The sequence below is a fragment of the Sciurus vulgaris genome, assembly GCF_902686455.1.
Source record: "Sciurus vulgaris genome assembly, chromosome: 8".
NCBI lineage: Eukaryota > Metazoa > Chordata > Mammalia > Rodentia > Sciuridae > Sciurus > Sciurus vulgaris.
Genome location: NC_136468.1, coordinates 82,077,231 through 82,091,515, shown reverse-complemented (window position 1 = coordinate 82,091,515; position 14,285 = coordinate 82,077,231). Strand labels below are relative to the sequence as shown.

Here is a 14,285-nt window from a genome sequence, read left to right as displayed (position 1 = left end):
ACTCTGGCAAGACTTTGAGTCCCAGGTGGCTCTGTAAGAAGGAATGCAGTCTCGCCCACATACTGAGCAGGGCACGTTTGAAGAGAGTACCTGGCTTGGATAGAGTGACTTCCATTCACTAAAACAATGCGCCTGACCTGAAGAAGCTGAGGCTTACTTTCACAGATGTAAGTTACTTTTAAAAAAACATTATTCCTTTCACTGCTGGTAGGGACTGTACAATGGCAAATTGTATAATTTCCAGATAAAAATTGAATAGACTAACTGCTTCTTTCTTCCCAAGCCCCGCTTGGGAACTTGAAAGGTAACCAATATCCTGTGGGAAATGAATTAGAGTAACACCTTGAGATATGGTTTAGAATAAAGTGGTTTATTTAATAAAGGAGCAATACACGTAACATTAAAAGTCAAATGTAAGAAAAGAAGTACTCTGACTTGCTTCAAATATGTAGATGTTTGAACTCCTCTGGAAAAAAAATTAAATATTTCAGAAGACATCCTGACATGTTGAAGACTGTGAGCTAAATAAAATTGGATTGGTCCCACTGTTATTGGATATGTAACCTGTAACAAGATGTTTCTCCTTGTAAAGCCTTGGTTTCCTCATCTGTAAAGTGTGTATAGCCTGCCTCACTGGTTTAATAGGATGAAATCAGCAGAGTGCACAGCACTGAATAGATGGCTGATAACCAATGGAAGGTAACTTAGTTTCATTCTAATTAAGTTTTGGTTATGCTTCACAAACAAATGAAAGAAACAAATACTATATGATTCCACTTATACGAGGTACTATATTAGTCAAATTTTTACAAAAACAGAAAATAGAATGGTGGTTGCCAGGTCTGGGAGAAGGAAGAAACGGTAGCTGTTTTGGGGGCATAGAGTTTCAGTTTTGCAAGGTGAAACCATGATAGATTGTCTGCACAATATAAATAAACTTACCACTGTTGAACTGTATACTTATACATGGTGAAGATGGTAATGCTATGTTATGTGTTTTTCACCACAATTATGAAAGTCAGATCAAAGAACCTGTAGTGAAACTTCTGGTACCTTCCACTTATGAAGGTTTTCCACATGGCTTAAAAAGATCTAAATCTGTATTCAGGGGATTTAATCTCAGATTGATATGAAGTCACCTATGTTCCTGTTGGATTTTCACATAGCAATAGTTACGAGGGGATGATGAGGTCCTTCAGTTATATTCTTAAAGTTGCCTCAACTTTCACGGTGATCCTTTAAGCTCTCCTTAACATAATTACATGATTATTTTTAACTTATAATGGTGATTTTTAATGACTTCTTAAGTAGTGTACAGCATATAGAATTTATGAAGTCATAATTATTATTTAAATTTTCTGGAAAGTTGGTTATAACTCATTTATAAAACTAAAGGCATCCACTGTCATGTATAACTAAGAAGAACTATTAACATTAAATTTAAAAAAAAGCTAAAGGTAAATGGATTATTTATTCCAGTTTTCACACTTTCCATGTTGCTGATTTATAAACAGGATATTTTTATCTGTCTGTGTCTTAAAGATAACAGACTATCAAGATGGAGTTCATTAAAAGTCACATTATGTTAAAATGCATTTGTTGAAATTTGAAATTATATTGATTTTAAACTTGAAGCCATATTATTGTTAAAGTTTTAGAGAATCCTTTCTTGAAAGACCACACATCTGACAAGCTGTCTAATAAGATCGGGCATTCTCTCTAGTATCTGGTGAAGGTAACAACCAGTATTTGTGTGCAGTTTTGTATGTGATATGCCATATAAATGTCAGGAACCCTGGCAACAAGAGCAGGATGGCACTGGAATGAAACCCAAGGTGAAGGGCAGCTGCAGAAACTCTTAGGACATACAGCACTTTTCCTAACAGAGCAGCTTTGTTCTTGTTGTCACATGCCATCTAAGGCTATGATTCTCTAGGAAGTGTCATTTATTTGTTTGATGAGGATTTCTAGCAATTCTAAGTGGTTTCCCTTGGGCTGGGTCTGCTTAGAAGGATGATCAGAACCAGCCCTCGAGAGGGGATCTCATCTATACTGAAGATGTGTGTTTCATAAATAGAGGGAGGAAGTGCTAATTCATCAGTCCTTTAGGAGACTCATGGAGTCATCTTCATTAATCCCACTCCACAGAAAGTGCAATGCTCCATTGCCCTAAGGATGTGGTTCAGTGGTAGAGTGCTTGCCTAACGTGCATGAGGCCCTGGGTTCGTTTCCCAACACTGAAAAAACAAAACACACAAACAGAAAAGAAACCTCCATAAATCTTTGAACTATGATCATTGGAGACCAGAAAAAGTAAACTTGAAAATGTGTACATTATCATTAAAAAGCAGGATGGAGTGGCCTCTCCAAACATGGAAGAGAAGCTGAGCTAAGATGCCCAGAGGAAGGGCAGTCACAGTGTGCTAGATTTTAAAAGGACACCGTGGGAAGTGGTGCAACTCTAGCTAGGCCTGGAAGGATGTGCACAGCTGAGATCAGCAGGAAGAAATGATGAGAATATCTCACATACAGCAGCATTTTCCAAAGTTTGCAGATATGAAATTATTGTAGGCACCATATGGACTAGAGAGTCAATAACACTGAAATGACAGGTTGGGAAAGTTATTATTGATTATATTTTTTAACATATGTTTAATTCTTCAAGTATGAATTTTGATCTTGATAAGAACTAAAAATTCTTTTATCACTTATTTAAGCCACTTTTATAACAACAGAGTGAGCAACAGATTTTAGCAGGAAAGGAGTATTCAGTTTAATAACTTTGAAAATTCTATTTTAAGTTTGCAGGTATTACCCATATATTGTAATAGCGACTGTGCTTTTCGCTTATGGTAATGATAAAAATTAACTTTTAAATTTTTAAATCTAAGCTAAACTGAGAGTAAGTTTACAGAAAAAAAATTGTAAGTAAGAAATAGTTCAGATGGTATTTGTTAATGAAAAATTCATGACAAGGTCCCTGAATGCCTGAGTTTGGGAAACACTGAAGTAGGGAGAATGTCAAGCATGAAATTAGGAAGTGAAATTGAATAGGCTATTTTTATGTATATCTGGAAAGAAGGGATACTGGGTTTTCTATGGAGGGTATTCTAGGGGATTTTGGATGATGACACTGGAAAAGGTTTGTTGTGGAAGCCTCAAAGGGATTTGGACTTTGCTTCAAGATAGCAGAGATTCAAAAATGTCCTGACCCAGAGACTGATATGTTGAGAGCATTACATGCTTCAGCAGATTCATCCAGGGAAGAGCATTCAGGTGGGTTGGAGAGCTGGGAATACAAAGGCAGGAAGAACACTTCAGAAACAGTTTTTAAAAATTCGAGCGTGAATTTGAGCAGTGCTAGGAATTAAAATGAGAGAGGAGAGGGCAGTCACACAGTAAAGAAGAACAATGACTAATGGTAAAGACACCCATGAAGCTCTTGAGGTTTTGGGAGTGTGAGAGAATGAGGCAAAAGTTGGGGAGTTAGTTCTTGTGGGGGGAAAGATACTTTGAACCTCAGGCAATTTGAAATTGAGATGAGAATGGATCTTGAATCAAAAAGGGAAACTACTTTGTTTGACTTTAAGTTGACTTAAGTGTCACCAGGGACAGACAGAGACACCAAGGAGAGAGCAAGCACACCCCTATTAATAAAGAAGCCCAGGCATGTGTTTCTGGCCTGCCCCACTCAAGGTGGTAGGGGAGGAAAGCTGGAGAATCTTCGGTAACTAGGATGGAATGGAGAAGGAAAGTCATGTTGATCTTCCTTCCCAATGCTTTATTTTCTCTTGGGGTTTCTCTCTTGATTACTGTGGCCTGTTTCCACCTTTCCCAGAGAGATGAAGCTTCTTTATAGGGATTTTCCTTGGAATGAAAAAAAAAAAAAAAAAAAAAAAAAATCTTCTTCTCTGGCCAAGAGAACAGACACCTGGTTCTATTTCCAAAAATAATAGTTTTGTACACGTTTTCTCTTTTTAATGGGAAAACACTTAATTTAAACATTTCTCTAACGCATACAATACTGAGCTGATAAAATATTAAAGATAAAAAATAAAGCATTCTCTTTAGTCCTATTTCTCTCTCGCCAACCTCAGACATCACTAATATCCTGTGTGTAGATATTATGCAGAGTACATTTTTATTCTTTTGTTTTAAAAATATTTTTATTTCCACCAAGTTGTGTATATATCCATGAACAGCATATAACATTGTTTTGTGTGTCTAAAAATTTTATATAAACAATAAAGTATACATTATTCATCTGCAGCTTGCTAGTATCTCTCCACATTATACTTCTGAGATCAGTCCGTGTTGATTCTTGTAGAACAACTTATTAATTTTCATAGCTGTATGGTATTTTGCTCTCATAAGTAGCACTATAAAATATTCTATTACATTTTACTTTGTATTAAAATGTAAAGATTACTCTAGTGAATATTTCTAGGAATAAGATTGCTGCATTTTTATGAGATATTGAGAACTTGCTTTCCAAATATTTATACCACATTATATCTCCAACAAAAATGAGAGTTCCTTTCTCCCCATTACCAACACACGTTTTTATCTCAAATATTATTGTCAAATGATCTTCCTAGATGTCATGGAAAACCAGACACTTGAGACATTTGAGAGATTCACAGTGCAATCTCTAAAATGCAGTGACTTTTAAAAATTTTTAAATCAAGTTCTTTTGTTTCTCAACTTATGGTGTTAGAGATGGACTGGCTTTTCAATGTAATAGTCATGTTTTTTTAGTATTAATTACATTAATAACAGCACCAATGACAAAGTTAATAACAACTGTTAACATCGGATACATATTATGTTCTAAGGAACTTTTAATTATATCATGTGATTTGATTAATTTTGAGGGGCAAGTAATGTTATAACTGTCTTAGAGATCAAGAAACTGATTCTCAGAAATTATCATATAAGTACTAAGTAGGTACTGTGGATTTTTTATCTAGTTGGTGTCTTCCAATTAGGACAGGTAAGAAAGAATAGATGGGGAAAATACTGGGGAGACATTTAGGTACGGGGGTCCTTAAATTTCAAAAACATAGAATCTGGTTGGCATTTAAATAACATCAGAAGAGCATCATTAATGAGAGGAGTCTAATAAGTGCAATATTGTACTGAAGAGAATTTACTTTTGCTTAGGAAGATAGGAAAATGGTTTTTAAAAATGACCAAACATTATTAAGCTTTGGAGATTTGAGAGAGGAAGTTAAAGAGGGAAAACTTGGAGGGAATGGTTTTTAGAAGATATGAAGAAGTGGCAACTACAGTATATATTTGAAAAAGTTAATTAATTTATGAAATCATTGATTCAACAAATAATTTCTGAACATCTACTCTATGAGAACTGGGATGTTATGGAATACAGCAGAGTAAGAAAGACACCATCCCTTGCCTAAATGGGATTGCTTGCAAAGATGTAATATTTGGGGAGACAGGAGCAAAAATACAAAGGAAAAAGACTGAGAAGATGGTGGCCTGTAGTTGGGAAGGATTTTCAAGTATCTGTGTAAGGGGTGTACACTTTCTTCTCTGCGGGCAGTCAGGACTCAGTAAATGTTTATTCTACAAGCAGTGTGCTTAGCACGGGGGATATAGAAATGAAGGAAATCCACAAGCATTGGAGGTGACAAATACATATAAAAATTTAATTAATATGATGTGAGAGCTAAAGCAGAGGTTTACATGTTGGAAATGTAAAGATATCTAACTTAGGCCAGGAAAGTGGAGTGAGGAAGGGAGAACCAGGTGGTTCCCAAGATGCTTTTTGGGATAAAGGATATTGCTTAAAGAAGTTTGTTTAGTCTTTCCTTTTTTTTTTTTTTTTTTTTTTTCCCTGACGTTACATAATCACTGTAGAAAATTTAAGAATTACCTTCATACTTACTGAGGATGAACATGTTAAAGTTTTGTGTGTGTATCCTGTTAGTCTTTTTATGCCTAAAATAGGTGTTCAGAACACATGATTTATCAAAAATGTTATGTGATTGTTTTAATTTGCTTACCCATGTATTGTACATTTCATGCAATTATACATTCTTCTATAACAACATCTTAGATTGCTTATTTGTATATAGTAGTATAACTTGACAATTCTTTACAGATGAAAATATGTCTTTTTCAACTTTTGCTATTGTTACTAGTGCTGTGGTGTACATCATTGTACAAAAATCTTAAGATATAGCTAATTACTTTTAAAAACAAATTTCTAGGTCTTGAACTATAGATCACAATACTCACAAAACCCCCTGATCATATTATACAAGAGAAGCAAAGTTTTAATAGAGTAACAAAAAAGGTTTAACAAAAGAGTTAAACCTTTAATCAGAAGCAGCAGCAGCAGCCACAATGGAGACTGAAAGGAAATTCCAGAGAAATAGCAAGAAATCCAATGAATCCAGAGCAAGTGAAGACAAAGGAGGACAACATTTCAAGAGGAGAGAGGTTAACAGTGCCTCATGTCACAAAGAGGCCAAATAACAAAAAAGGTATCCTCTGACTTTTACAGGGAGCCTTGTGGGAAGGGTTTTTGGTAGAGTGGCAGAAATAGGTACTGAAATTCCCTGATTGCACCTGTGTTTCAGGAAGAGGACTGGAGAGCTGGAGAGTGGGTAGAATGGCTTAGAGAAGGAAGAGACAAGAAAGCTTGGGGGGGGGGGGCGGGGCTATGAAGTGGAGAGGACAGCAGAAAGGAAATAATAAGAACTAAATCAGTGCAGGTGCCATGGTATCAGTCAGAAAAGCCTGCCAGGATTTGCTGTTTGGGGAAGAGGACAGAGTTCAATAAGGAAACGAAGATTGTGAAACCATCAACAGAAGCAGAACTCTGTTGGAGGAGGTAAGGAAGGGAAGAGACACCACGGTATAGAAGAAGATGCACGCAGATGTGGGCAGCTTTCACACACAGACCTCCTGCAGGTGAATGTTACGGTTCTGCAGCTCAGGGGAGGGATCCAGATCAGACACAAAGATCACTGGGTTTTTCCCACAAAAATTAGATTTGGAATCATAAGTAAGACTGAAACAACAAGATTTGGGGAAATGTTTCAATAAATATGTAAAATCAGAGGAGCCACTGAAGGTAATGAGGACGGGATGATCAAAGTAACAACAGGAACACTGGAGTTTAATCCAGGAAAGCAGAGGAGGAGTAGTTTTAGAAAGCCAAGATCTTGGCTGGATCAGACAAAATCCACAGGTCAAGCAGGAAAGGACCAACAAGGCCCTTTAGGATCTGGGCTTCTTCCAATTCTCACTTTGTTCTGAAAAATACATTTAGAGAATATCTACTGTAATACTGTGATTTGAGTTGTCTCCAAGTTATTTTTTCCCATTTTCATCATTTTTGGTATTGGATTAAAAGCTTAGCCTTTCTTTTTCCTTGCAAATCCAAGAAACAAACAAGCAAAACAAATAAATAAGCAAAAAACTTCTTTATTTCTATAAGATAGCTTTCAATTTTTTTTCTTTTGACTGAAACCACAAGCAATATTTAATGATTAAACTGAAATTCTCAAAAGTAACCTCTGTGACATCACAAAAATTTGACAGGTAAAACTTTGTTTCCCTTTATCATTTTCTTTGGCCATTCTTAGGATATTAATGTCAAAGAAAATATTGATTTGTATGCCAAAACATTGTTTTTAATTTGCTGAAAAATGCTCTTTGATAATCATAGAATAAATTTACTCCTAGATGATCAAACTGGATGCTGGGAGGAACCTCTCTTTTGCTAATTGAAGGATGCTTTCATAAAAAGGAAAAGTCTTTGCTAAGTGAGTCATCCTCTATTTGGATGATTATAATGAAATAGAAAAGCAGTAAAATGTTATTTATTAATATTAAGCATAAAATGTCATTAAGTATAAAAGCTAATTCCTCCATGTTTTCATGTAACTCACAAAGCTACATTATGAATGCAATTTTCACTTTATGCCTATATTTCAACTTACTTTTTTCTGTCAGTTCTTGTAAAAAGAGGGTATGTTTGTTACAGCTCAGCTATTTTTACTGAAAAATACAAATTCCCTTATTCCATCTTCTCTGTTATGTTCAGCTTTCCAAAGACTGGTGTTTATAAACAAGCTGGTTACTTACACAGGAATTGTTCTTCATTTGAACTTGGATTGAGACATGAACGTCAGGATGTTACAGCTGCAATTGGAAATAGTTTCACAATTCTTTATCTCCTTACTGACTTACAGTTGCAGCAAAAAAGCCAAACCAAATCAAAACAAACAAAAAACCAAACCAAACCAAACAAAAACCAAAGCAAGGGAATGAACACAGAATTTTGTGAAAAAGACTTTTGAAAGGCAATCCCAGTGCAAAGGGGTGGAGATGAGCCATGCTACTCTCTTATGTCCTGTACGGAGGAAGTGGCTTCATTGCACATTCCAGGAAAGGTGGGTGTGTCTTCCTGCTAGGAAACCAGATCAGGGAAGCATAGTGAACTGAGGAGTTGGATGCATTACTTTCCTCACAGGCATTGCATCCAAAAGCAGTAGAGGATCCCCTAACAAAGTGCACACAGGAACACACACACACACACACACACACACACACACACACACATCCCACATTAGCAGCAACAGCAGCAATAAACATTAGCCAGGTCCAAAAAGGAGGGTCAAAGCCAGCTTTCAATCATACAAATAGAGTAAAAATGTTCTGTTTTATTTCTACTATTCCCTCCTTATCCTCTCAAACTTTAGAGTCATCTGTAACAGCAACTATAGCAAGCTGGGTGATGGAAGAGGTGAGGTGGTAAAAGAGAAGATGCATGCCAAACCCCTTTTCTAAAGAATTCAGACCCAGATGATGTTAGGGAGGAGGGCTAGCCTCACACTAGCAGATTGGTGTGTTGATGGAAACTGCATTTTGCAACTTCAAGTAACCACAGGATTTTTTTTTTCTTGTAAATCTGAGAGTGGTCAGAAGAGATATGGGACCAACTAGGGACTTTTTTATCAGTACTATTGGAAAAAACTTCCTCCATTGAATACTTTTTTAAAAGTGGTTGGCTAAAGCAAATTCACGTTCTATTTTTATCTCATTGATTATGTTTCAGATGGTAACAGACCTATGTCCAGATGAAAGGAAAAGGGGAAATATTCTTTCTCAAACAAAGGCAATATTGCTCATCTGTGGATATCCAGAACAACAGAAACAGGACTCTAGAATCATATTCTCCCATAAGGCAATTGCTAGTCACATATGTTTTTAAAGTTTTTAATTAGTTAAAATTATCTAAAATGAATAGTCAATTTCTCTGTTGAGTTGGCCATATTTCAAGTGTTCAGTGGGTACATGTAGCTATTGATCACTTGATTAGACAGAGTATGTATAAGGCATTTCCAATTTCAGAGTTTTTGGTCAGTGGAAAAGATAAAATTCTTACTCTACTTAATAGATGCAAATGCTGAAGAGCTAAGTGGTTTAGACTCTTGATCAGATGGCTTAATTCCAGATTTCATGTTCTTCTCTCTAAATCACATAGCTTGACACTCAAGTAGTATAAAATTTACGTCACTCTACTTTCAAAATACACAGGGGAATATTCTGCCATCTAAAAACTCTTAACGGAAAGAGACTGAGCTTATCTCTGTCATTGTTATTGATGGGAAACACAATCTTGTATCCTATTTTGGACACTATCCATTTTACATTGCACAAAATGTATTATCAATGGAGAGCATTTTGGTGAATGGGAAAGGTTTTAGGTGGCAATAGTGAAGTACAAAATAATATCACTTATCTGTATTATCGCTCACTTTGGTATGGTCCTGTAGGAAACTACTCACTGACTTTGATGTGGGAAAATTATTTGGAGACCAGATCTGCTTTCTGTTTTCCTTTGCAAATGAAGATAAACAGAATTCATCATAAAAATATTGCTTCCCATTTATATTAGTGGTGTATAGAGATACTGTTTTATTGGGGAAAAGGAAATACAGAAATCAATTGCAAAAAAAAAAAAAGGAGAAAGAGGTGGAATGGAGGAAGATGAGGGGAAGGAGAAAAGAAGAAAAGAATAATTATCCTTGAATAAGGAATGAAACTCACTTCTTTATAAGAGGCCAGAGTGAGTCTAACTGGTGCCCAGGCAAAGGGGGTTTGCCCTAAGTTTTGGATCCTTAGAAGCCAAAGCTCAAAAGTGGAACCTATGGTGTTCCTCAGTGCAAAATCTCAAAGGGGTGATTCATAAACCTTTGAGACACTGGGAGTGACAGATAAGGGAGGGGGCTCTGTCCACTTCTCTATATTCTCATGCTGTTGCCATTTCTTATTTCTGATTGTGTTCTACCCTTTACTTTCCACCTTCCAAAGTATATATCATAAATTGGAAATTGTCATTCCCTTAAACTCCTCTGCATCTTCTTTCTTGTAGGCTAAAGTTCAAGTTGCTCAGCAGGTGAAATATGTGAAGCCCAGCCCTGCCCGCTTCATCTGCTTGCTTTGGCCCTACCCCACTGCTGTGTCCCAGTCTGAGTTACTTGCTGCTTCATGAATGAACCACAATCACTCTTGTTTCTACACCTTAGTATATCATATTTCTCTTATGAGAAACACTCTTCACCCTTATTCACTCTGTGAATTCCCATGTGAACCTGGCATATGAACACAGCTGGCTCAACTTCCAGAACCCATTTTATAAACAATACACAAGAACACAGGGAGGATACACTGAAATCCTGCCCTTTCATATTGTACAATTCTGGCTACTTTTTTCTTTCCTCTCTTATCATAACTACAGACTGTGCCATCTGTGCTTTGGGTCCAGCTAGCCTTAAGATCTTCCTTATATCTGATTTCCATGAAGGTCTTTATATTGTATTACCAGCTCAGATGATGGAACCACTTCTGTCCCATTATTGTTTAAAGAAAGAAGTATAATAACAGAAATTGATCCTACCAAATAATAGTCAGTCATCTTCAAAGAATTTTAAGAAGGGAGATGAACAACTACCTGGATAGGTGTAGCTGCCTTTTACTTGGAGGAAGAATGATACAAAAATATTCAGGGATGATGTGGCAGGTACACATGATCCATCAGAATGGGTGCTGGCTGGAATATGGTAGTTAGGTGCTCATGCTGAATATCCAAACTGCCTGGAAGCAGAAGATAGGCATGAAAATATTGCCTGGTCCTTGTAAACTTTCAGTACCGGTTAACACCCATGTTTCTAAGCTGGGCTAGCAAGGCATGTTTTAGGAGCCAAAATGTGCATCAGTGGAATTTTTTTTTTTTTTACTCAAACAAAAAGGAAATCAGGTACTGAGCATTGAGTGCATGGCTTTGGCTCCCCTTTTATGTGATTGCATCACTGATTTCTCAAGTCCTGGATTAAATTTGGCTGTTTCCTAAACTAGAAATTTCCCTGTGATTAACCTATGCACTCTTGCCTATTGCAATTTGACAAGGATTTCCTTTCTTTTCCAGGATTTTGAGCAGCAAATCAGTTGAGAAGATTAACATGAAAGGTGTCTCAGTAACCTCTTGTTTCCTTGGATTCATTATGTGTTTCTTCAGTATTTAATTATTTTGTAATATAACAATAATATATGTTAATGGGAGAGATGACTATTCGTAGCCATCAATTGTTGGCTAAAACAATTGTTATCAATAGTAGCTGTAATTTGTTACAATGTTTTAAGAGTATGGTGCATGTGTGTGTGTGAGTGTGTATGGTATAGCCACTTGTTTTTCTTTGTTCTCCATTTTATTCCTTGCAATGCATATACTAACATTTGATCATAAAACTCGGTTTGCAAAAGTCATTTTCATTTAGGAAAGTATGTACAACTCACTACTTTTATTGATTCATTTTTAAGTAAAAATAGGTTTCTTTCAAAACAACAGGACTTTTTTTAAACAATGGAGGAGGTAAGGATTGACAATGAAATCTATATTATTGTTTTTGAATGACAATTTCTGTACTCCTTGTTAAACTTCTGAGTTGCTCTTCATTCATTTTGGTGTTTCTCATGTTAATAAGTGACCTCCTGTCTCTGTGTGTGTCCCATTTAATTTGGGCGATTTTACCTATTCTGTGATTATAATCCTCATCAGAAGTGACTGCTTCCTGATGATTAGTGATGGTGTTTTTGGTATTGTCACAGAACGCGAGTTGGGGAGGTAGTGCTGGAGCAGAGGGTTGGCTTCAGGCCAAGAGGATGCCAAAGCTGCTATTGGGTTGAACAAAGCAAGCAGACCCTTCCCTGGTATCTCCTAAATTGAGTTGCTGCCTCCTACACTCCCCACACTACCCTGAGTCCCTTCTCTGTGTAGTTTCTTTTCTGTTTCAGGTAGCTTTGGCTGGAATGGTGGCTACTTTCTCCATGAGTTTGAACAGGAGAAGGTCAAATCTTGCCCACTATTTATCTGTGGAACACATTTTCACTTTAATAACATTTTTTTCCTTTTACCCCCAGTTTTCTTGCACGAATCTCATATAAATTTCATAATCTTTCTGCATCTCAATCTCTTATCTGCAAATGGAGTTAATAAAATTAGCTACTTTTCTTCTAAGATACTCTGGCAGATTAATACACTGGCATTCCAAAGCGCAAGTGTCTAGACTGAGAGACCCTCTGTAAATTCAAATTACTATTTTAATATCCTTCCTTTATACTGCCATCAGAATAGTAATAATCACTGAGGATCTAGTATTTACAGAGAGCTTTGCACTTTAAAAAGTATTTTATAATGTTTGTTAATTTAAACAAACCTCTTTCTGCATAGTCTTAGCACCATACCTCCATGAATAAAGGATTTGTTAAGCATTCTCAGTAGATATCTCTTTTTCATTTATTCTTCATTGTTTTGCCCATTCAAATTATTGTTATTTTAGTTCTATTGTATCTCTGATTTGAAGAATTTGTCCTATATCAAGTCTATTTGGAGTATATGGGACTTATTTTTTGATTGAATTAATTGGATAATAAGTATATTAATTCAACTTAAAAACTGATTACCCTCATAAAATATTGCATCTTTGGAAGGAGAGTGGAGAGATTTACAAGTGAGGCTGAGGTCTGGAGGGAGAACTTCAGAATGGAGGCTAGAACCAGGGACAGATTTCAGGAGCTTATCAAGACACAATTGAATAATCAAAGGGAGGAGCCTGGACAAAATGTTTACTTATCTGGGAAAGACTGAAATGTTTACACTGGCCAATTGATCCCCTTTCATCCCTCACCCACTAGGAGACCAAGATCCATTAAATTCTGTTCCTTGGCAGTACAGCTCTCTTCATTGTTTACATACTGAGCTAGCATGATATACTTGGCTCTTTATCCCTTTAAGATCTCCCATGCTGCATTTGGACATGATGCCTAATTCTGGTTCAGAAAAGCCCCTGGGACTTTACTCAGGCACAATTTTAATTAGTGCCAGGTTTTCCAAACTCCTGTGAATAAGGATCAGACATTGCTTTGATCAGTATCTCTTAGGCAATGTTTGACTTCTTTTCCTACCACTCTCTTCCATACCTCAGAGATCAGATGTCTCAGGGACCTCCAGATGCACTGGTCTTCTTGAGAAGTCTGATAATATGCAAATCTCAAGCCTTCCTGTTATTCCCTTCTCCACCGGGATTAGTCAGTGAGGTAACTGGGAAGCAGTCTGCCCCCATGACTTTGCTGTTTAAGTGTTTCATTGCTAAAGGAGGTGTTTTCTTCTTGTGATCTTTGAGACTGCTTACATTGAAATGGTTATATTAAATAAATATTCATATAATGAAATAACCAAGTTTCTAGAGGTTAAAATAAGCTTTTATATTGCAAGGAATAAAAATGAAAACAATCATCCAGTAGCTTTGCAAACATCCTCCTAAAAGCCATGATGTTAAGTCTACTATTCAATGCAAAAATTCGGTCAAAACTTTTGTATTAGATCTGAGATTGAGTGTGTAGAATCACAAATTTGAAATTCGAAGCTCCATTATGACTTCTTAAACTTTCCATGACCTATCCTGTTTGTCTGAAAGCTTTGTGCATGGTACATATATAATCGTCTGGAGATATTTATAAAATAAACCATGCTCCCACGTTAGGTCAGTACTGATTTATTGACAATAGGTACACAAGAACATGTTCAAATTTTACTCAATAGAAAAAAGCAAGTTGTCACTAAGATTTGATGATAGTTTTATCTTGGTGAAGCCTATTTAACATACAAATAATACAGGGTCATGTGATTTTCTTTAGATTCATTAGGGATCCCTAGGGAATAAGTAAGAAACAGAACCATAGGAAAACAA

General features: G+C 36.3%; 1 protein-coding gene across 2 annotated transcripts in view; it reads left to right on the top strand.

Moving 5' to 3' along the window:
* The first annotated feature begins 19 nt into the window (after positions 1-19).
* Positions 20-14,285, top strand: part of MACC1 (MET transcriptional regulator MACC1) — a 66,155-nt gene continuing 51,889 nt past the window's right edge. For both annotated transcript variants that reach the window (XM_079152278.1, XM_079152279.1), the window contains exon 1: positions 20-167. The gene's annotated coding sequence lies outside the window, so the exon portion shown is untranslated. The remainder of the gene's footprint in view (positions 168-14,285) is intronic.